This window comes from Anomaloglossus baeobatrachus, unplaced genomic scaffold (genome assembly GCF_048569485.1).
Source record: "Anomaloglossus baeobatrachus isolate aAnoBae1 unplaced genomic scaffold, aAnoBae1.hap1 Scaffold_822, whole genome shotgun sequence".
In the NCBI taxonomy this organism is placed as follows: domain Eukaryota; kingdom Metazoa; phylum Chordata; class Amphibia; order Anura; family Aromobatidae; genus Anomaloglossus; species Anomaloglossus baeobatrachus.
The window spans coordinates 49880-57500 of record NW_027445209.1 but is presented as its reverse complement, the minus strand read 5'-3'; the positions used below and the strand labels follow the sequence as shown (position 1 = coordinate 57500).

Genomic DNA, 7621 nt, shown 5'->3' with positions numbered 1-7621 from the left:
TGCTTTCTCTCTTTTCTTGAGTGCACGTTTCTTCTGAAATTCTCCATCCATATCGAGACCAGATATTTTCAGACGACTGCGGCGATAACAATAGTGTAGGTTGCGTCCTGACCCCCCATCCCCCCCTCACGATGCCCCTCAAATGGATCCGGGAATCCTCTTCATGGGTTTTTTGTATCTCTTTAGTGCGGAGGCGGCAGACTAGGCCCCTGAGATGACGCACCTGGACATCACTTATGATGAGATCCTGGAGCGACACTGCAAGAGTACCGAGGTGATTGCTGGGAGTAAGGAAAATTATTGAATGTTCTCAGTGAGAGGAACAAAATTATAATCTTGTGATACCTTTTTAATGGCTAACAAATAAAATGAAGTGATTTTACAAAGCAAGCTTTCGAGACATCTCAGGTCCCTTCATCAGGCATGGTCTGACAAAATACCTTAAGAAACACAAATATATGCACAAACAGAGCAGAAGGATGGCATAATAAAAGACATTTAAAGAAACACTGATCTTAGAAAGTGAATCCTTAATTAGCTTTGCTTAGTGGTGTGAGTTTTATTGTCCCAGTATCCATGTAGGATCAGAGGTCTGGTGAGTCTCTGGAATAGACTCCTCAGATTTTGTAATGGGCCATAAATCCTTCTGACAGGTTGAGTCCTGTGTCCACAGAGTTCAACATTTTAATGAATTTGTATTCCCAGACCCTGCGATGGCTCTGTGATCTGAAGTTGCCTTTTAATATGACAACTTTCATATGGTTTATGTTGTGTCCTGAAGCACAAATGTTTGGCCACAGGTAAATGGATTTTTTTTGTCTGTAATTGTGTGGCGATGAGATCTCATCCTTGCTCTCAGTCTCTGTCCTGTTTCTCCAACATAGAGACCCCCAATAGGACATATAGTGAACAGGATTAAGTACACCACGTTGGAAGAGGAACATGTGAATGTCCCAGGAATTTTGTAGTTCTTCTGTGTGTTAGGGATCTGTATCCAGTCTTTGGTCTCTACATGAATGCAGGTTTTGCAGCTCTTTACATTGCAAGGATAAGTTCCTCTTGGTGTGTCTGAGGGCATAGAACTTCGGATCATGATGCTCCTTAAATTAGGAGGTTGCCTGTACCACAACAATGGAGGATCTTTTGAATATTATTTTTAACCGGTTATCCATGTGTAGAATGTGGTAAAGTTTCTTGGCCGTTCTTCTCAGTACCTCAAGCTGTGGGTTGTATGTCACCACCAGAGGTACTCAACTATTTTCCTCTTTTTGTTTGTATTGAAGCAGTTCACTTCTAGGGGTCCTTGTTGCTCTAATGATCTGAACTTCTATGGAGGTGGGGTGGTAGCCTTGGTTTAGAAATGTGTTTTTAAGATGGGTTAAGTGTTCATCCCTGTCTGCAGGGCTGGAACAGATACAATTATATCTGAGGGCCTGGCCGTAGACGAAAATGAGATCTCACCGCCACACAATTACAGACAAAATCCATTTACCTGTGGCCAAACATTTCTGTGCTTCTGGACACAACATAAACCATATGAAAGTTGTCATATTAAAAGGCAACTTCAGATCACAGAGCCATCGCAGGGTCTGGGAATACAAATTCATTAAAATGTTGAACTCTGGACACAGGACTCAACATCTGGACTCTGGACAGCATACTGTATCTTGCTGCACGTTGTGCAATATGGTAGGTGACACATTTGCACAAGCATCTGTGATACGTCGTCGTAGGTCCTGCAATGTTGGTGGAGGGGTCGCATACACATGTTTGATGTGACCTCACAGAGAGAAGTTCAATGGGGTCAGGTCAGGTCAGGTGAGCGTGGAGGCCACTCCACGCAGCCACCGTACCCAATGACTTGTAGGAAGGTCTCCATGAGGTATCCTTTCATATCCGCAGCCTTGAGAGTTTTACACGTTCTAATCATAGCATTTCTGTATGCAAGATGTCGATTCGTATTGAATTGATTCCCTACAACTTTGTAATTCACTTTTTTTCTCTATCTCGTTCAGTTTTCGCAATAAAAATGCTAACTCCGATGTTTTCCATCAGGTGGCGCTATAGGTGGTTTCACTGGGTAGCTACTTTACTATACCTAGACACCACTTCTATGCCTATAGCTGCCGCCGTTTTGAAGTTAATGGCGGTGGATAGAATATGGGTTGATACACTGAATACAGCATTCTAACATGCTGTATATAAGAACCCAGGCAGCTGTGAATATAAAAATTACTTGATATACTTTATAATACTCACTTAACGGCCGGTGCGGAGGAGTTGGGTCATATGGGCGTCTCCGTTCTCCGGTGCCGGCGCCTCCTGTTTCGGCCATCTTTGTCCTCCTTCTTTTGAAGCTTGGGGTGCATGACACGTCCTACGTCATACACACTCGCCGGCATTGAGGTTCTGCACAGGTGCACTTTGATCTGCCCTGAGCGGGGCAGATCAAAGTATTGTAGTGCGCCTGCGTGGGACCGGCGAGTGTGTATGACGTAGGACGCATCATGCACACAGGCTTCAGAAGAAGGAGGACGAAGATAGCGAAAGAGGAGGCGCCACCACCGGTGAACGGAGACGCCCATATGACCCAACTCCACCGCAGAGACCGTTTAGGTAAGTATTATAAAGTCATTTTTATGTTATCCACAGCGGCCTGGGTTCTTATATACAGCATGTTACAATGCTGTATATAAGAGCCTAGTAGTGGTGGCCGCAGCTTATAGGCCCCAAATCTGCTGAAAGGTTCCCTTTAAACTCTAGAATCATTACACATGGCAATGGGCTCTAGGTTACAGGCTCCGATTTCTCATTGCCTTTGTGCCTGTTTTTTTTTGTCTACCTTTTGTGTGTTTTGTGCATTTTCTGTTGGCATCTAATTCATTTTTCTATTTGTGCCTTTATTGAAGTTTGTCTTTATCTTTGCTCGTTTGATTGTTTTGTTCTTTTCTGCTTTGTGGGCAGAGTCTAGCAAACACAAATGTTTGAGACTGATTAATTAATTAATTAAAGCACCACTCTAGCACAGTCTCTGCGGGTTCAAGGTTTCGTTTACTCACAGTCCTGGTTTACCCGGGAGATGCCAGTCTCCGTCGTGATGGGCAACAGTCGATCTCGGATCCGTTGGAGGTCAGAACCAGTACAGTGGATGGTGGGCCCTTCTTACTTGCACTTGGTGTTGGATCCCCGTGGCCTGAAGCTTCTTGGGGACCCCGGTTCTTGAAAAGTGTTTACTCCCATCCCGTATGCAGGTGCCACGGGTCCGTTGTGGGGCCTGCCTTGGAACACGACCCCGCACCCTGTGTAGCACTGTGCTCTGGGAACTGTGGGGGCCAGAGGGACATGCAATCCCCTGGCCTGCAGAATGATCCACCCTATGATTCTGCACCCTTCTCAGCGCCGGTCCCGAGGGAGCAATCAAGCTCTCCCCTCGGTGACCGTATTGACTCCTGCGTCCCACCAGAGCCACAGGTAAATCCCGACTGCTCTTTTCCTCTCCTGCTGGAGAACTCGCTGACTGTTATGTTGCTCCTGACTCCCCCTGGTAGCTGTCCCTCCCCCGGTTCTCTGTCGCTAGTGGGTGGCTTCCCCCCATGTTTAGTGACTGCCTTAAGACCCTACCCCGTCCCCAGTGGAGAGGCCAACCTGGTTGTGTGGATGATTTGGTGTGTGGTGGAACCAGTACCAACTTCCTCTAGATCCAGGGTGAGTACTGCACCTTAAGTGAGGTGCAGTACCCTGTGGCAACTGAAGCCTCAGGGGTGTCACAATAACATGATTTACAACAGCCAGCATCATCGGCAGCCTGATACAAAGCTGTGCATGCATATGGCTTTGTACTTCAGAGCATTGAGCTTTTGTGACGCCAGGTGTATGAGTCCCGGCTTCATAGAGACTCACTGCGCATGATGGGAAGTTGTCCGTTGTCCGTACTACACCTCTCGGAAGCCGGGACATATACACCCGGCATCAGAGTAGTGCACATGACTGGAAGTGCGGACAACTTCCGATCATGCGCAGTGAGTCTCTCTGAAGCCAAGACACACACACACTTCGGCATCACAAAAGCTAAATGCTGAGCGGTACAAAGCCGTGTGCACACGCTGAGGGAAGGGAAATAACAAAAACAGACATTAACGCATTACTCAAATCCTGAAGGCTGTGTAGGTCAATAATACAAATTGACCATTAAAGAGCAGGATATGAAAATACATAACCGTAATTGTCCATGCTGAGCGTAGCAATCCAGTTATAAAAGTTAACAAAGAAGGAAGAAGAATAAAGAGAAAAGCAAAAAAAAATAGAAAAGCAAAAGAAGAAAAGAGGATAGGGTAAGGGAAGGGAGGGAACACAATAGAGATAGGTGTTCAAAAGGTGTGACCCAAAGAGTGCAGGTCAGATCTCCCCGATAAACACCAGCTAGCCATTCAACAAATTAAAATCCATCCACTAAAACCAGGTTTGTAGGTTCATAGAAGAGAGTTCCTCCATTAACATCACCTCATTTATTTTAGTAAACCAGAGGGAGACTGCCACAGCGGTATCTTTCCTTCAGAGCAGAGGGATGCACTCTCTTGTAGTCACAATTAAATGTCTTAATATCGAATACCTGTATGCTTTTAGAGGGATGTCACATTCATAGATAAGACCGAGAGCTGGGTTCAGGTCTGAAATGAGATTTGTGAGTTCACGAATCACTTGCTGCTCTTTCCCCCAAAAAAGAAAAAGAAACGTGCAGGACCAAAAAATGTGTAACATATCACCCTCCTCCTCCCCACATCTCCAACATAAGGGACACAGGGGACTAGCTTTTGGAAAGATTGAGTGTAGGCGAGTGGGGACCCTATATCACCGAGAGAGTATTTTCTACCTGGCCTCATCATGTAAACAGGAACATATAGGTAAGTTATGCATTAAGGTGAAGATACGTCTCCAATGATTCTTGGTCAGAGAGAGCCCAAATCTCCTTCCAATTGGGTTTGAAAATTGGTGTTAGGTTGGTCTCGATTAGCAAGTATTATTGGAAGAATAAAGTGTGTCTTAATGGGCCCATGTCCAAACACGGAATCTCAAAAGGTGTCTTGTTGTTATTATAATAAAGTCTAAAAGGGAATGAATGGAAACAGTGGGAAAGCTGACCAACTCTCCAGGTTCTAAGGGATAAGGGAATAGAAAGGCCAAGATGGTATTTCTTTAAAGGCCAAATAAATCTCTGAAGTCGGGCAACGCTATCACTCCTGATATTTTAGAATAATAGAATATGGTTCTGCTCCTACAGTACTGGGCTTACCAGACCATATGAACATGGTTTCAATGGAAGCAAGACACCTGAAGAAGGACAAGGGAACCCTAATCAGAAGAGCTTGAAAGACATACAGAATCCGAAGAAGGATGTTAATTTTAAAGATTGTACTTCTACCACACATGTAAAAGCAATCCTTGTCCATCTTGAGTCTTCGTGTACCAATTGGAGAAGTTTGGGGAAATAAAGAGATTATGTCAGGCTTATGTCTCTTGGTAATAGTATCTCTAAATATTTAATAGCTAAATTGCGACATTTAAATTCTTTAGTTTTACTTCACTATGTTTATAGGAGACAGAGCATATTCCAGAAGAAATCGTCACTACTATAGTGCGGGAAGAGGGAAACCAAGGAAAAAATTGTGAAAACATACCCTGCTGTAACTAAATAAAAGCATAGTGCATATAAACATAGGGTACTTGGTAAACACTGTTTTTGATCAAAAAAAGCATAAAGCTATCCCACCAAACGTCAAGGTGTACCCAGTTGGGATAGTACCTACACTCTCTAATATTAAAACCTTACCATGGGTCTAAAATAGGCCTCAATGTGGCTAAGGGCTGAGAGTAACCGGGTCCCAACAGGACACACACAGTCAGGGGGATTCACAGAATTAAATGTCCTTGGTTTTTCCTTGGTTTCTCTTTGTCTCATACTCCGGCTCTCATACTCCGGCTCACTTTTTTGTTTTTATGTAGTTTTTTTGTATTCAGTACAAACAGGGAGTGGCCCCCTTCTCAGCGAGCTGGACATTTAATTCTGTGAATCCCCCTGACTGTGTGTGTCCTGTTGGGACCCGGTCACTCTCAGCCCTTAGCCACATTGAGGCCTATTTTAGACCCATGGTAAGGTTTTAATATTAGAGAGTGTAGGTACTATCCCAACTGGGTACACCTTGATGTTTGGTGGGATAGCTTTATGCTTTTTTTGATCAAAAACAGTGTTTACTAAGTACCCTATGTTTATATGCACTATGCTTTTATTTAGTTACAGCAGGGTATGTTTTCACAATTTTTTCCTTGGTTTCTCTTTGTCTCATGGCCAGTGTGAACATGGTCTCACAAGTTCCATGTATACCATCTCATACTCCGGCTCACTTTTTTGTTTTTTTTGTTTTTATATAGTGCGGGAAGAACCTGTCTCAGAAAAAGGCAGCACAAATATAGACGAGGAAGAGGAAACCCTCTGCTGCGCCTGGCCCCGCATTCCTGCAAGAAGGATGAGAAGAGCAAGGGCCAGGATCTCCTCCTTTATAAACACTCTGTTAAGGTAAGAAAAGGTAAGTATACATAAAGGATAAGTACAGAAAAGAAGCACAAGTATAAGTAAGAAAGGATAAGTATAGGTAACAAAAGAGAAATATAGAGGCGTTATAGGTTATTAAAACAAAAAAAGCAAGTAAAAATAGGCAAATAAAGGTAAGAAAGGATCTAGGTAAGAAAATTATAAATGTAGATGAATATAAAAAAAAACGGATACATTTTATACAAGTATAGGTAAGAAAAGTTAAAGGAGTTGTCCGTCATTAGCTTAACAAAATTTTTTGAGTTTATCTGTGCTGTATTGTCATATAAATCACACTTACATTATTTTTTGTTTTCTAACTTTTGTTCCTCTTGAATTATCCCTTTATTCTCTGCAGCACCTTGTTTACATTCAGATCCAGCAAACATGACCACTTCCTGTGCAAAACCTCAGTCAGAGCTGTCACCACCCACCCCAGTGTCCAGCCCCATCCTCTGCCCGCCCCCAGCACACACATTCCCTGTCAGTATTCTTCCCCAGCACCTGACCTGGTATCACTACAGCATTGCAAATAACAGCCCCACATCGGGCTCTGCACCGCACACATATGGCTCTGCACCGCACACGCACACATATGGCTCTGCACCGCACACGCATGGCTCTGTACCGCACACGCACACATATGGCTCTGTACCGCACACATATGGCTCTGCACCGCACACATATGGCTCTGCACCGCACACATATGGCTCTGCACCGCACACATATGGCTCTGCACTGCACACGCATGGCTGTGCACCGAACACGCACACATATGGCTCTGCACCGCACACACACATATGGCTCTGCACCGCACACGCACACATATGGCTCTGCACCGAACACGCATGGCTCTGCACCAAACACGCACACATATGGCTCTGCACACGCACACATATGGCTCTGCACACGCACACATATGGCTCTGCACACGCACACATATGGCTCTGCACACCCACACATATGGCTCTGCACCGCACACATATGGCTCTGTACCGCACATGCGCACATATGGCTCTGTACCGCACACGCACA

General features: G+C 44.5%; 1 long non-coding RNA gene across 1 annotated transcript in view; it reads left to right on the top strand.

Moving 5' to 3' along the window:
• The window catches only part of LOC142288397 (uncharacterized), a 23324-nt gene extending 16124 nt beyond the window's left edge, over window positions 1-7200 (top strand). Inside the window, exons 3-5 of the long non-coding RNA XR_012749172.1 lie at window positions 22-95; window positions 187-274; window positions 6427-7200. This is a non-coding gene — a long non-coding RNA (uncharacterized LOC142288397). The remainder of the gene's footprint in view (window positions 1-21; window positions 96-186; window positions 275-6426) is intronic.
• The last annotated feature ends 421 nt before the right edge of the window (window positions 7201-7621 follow it).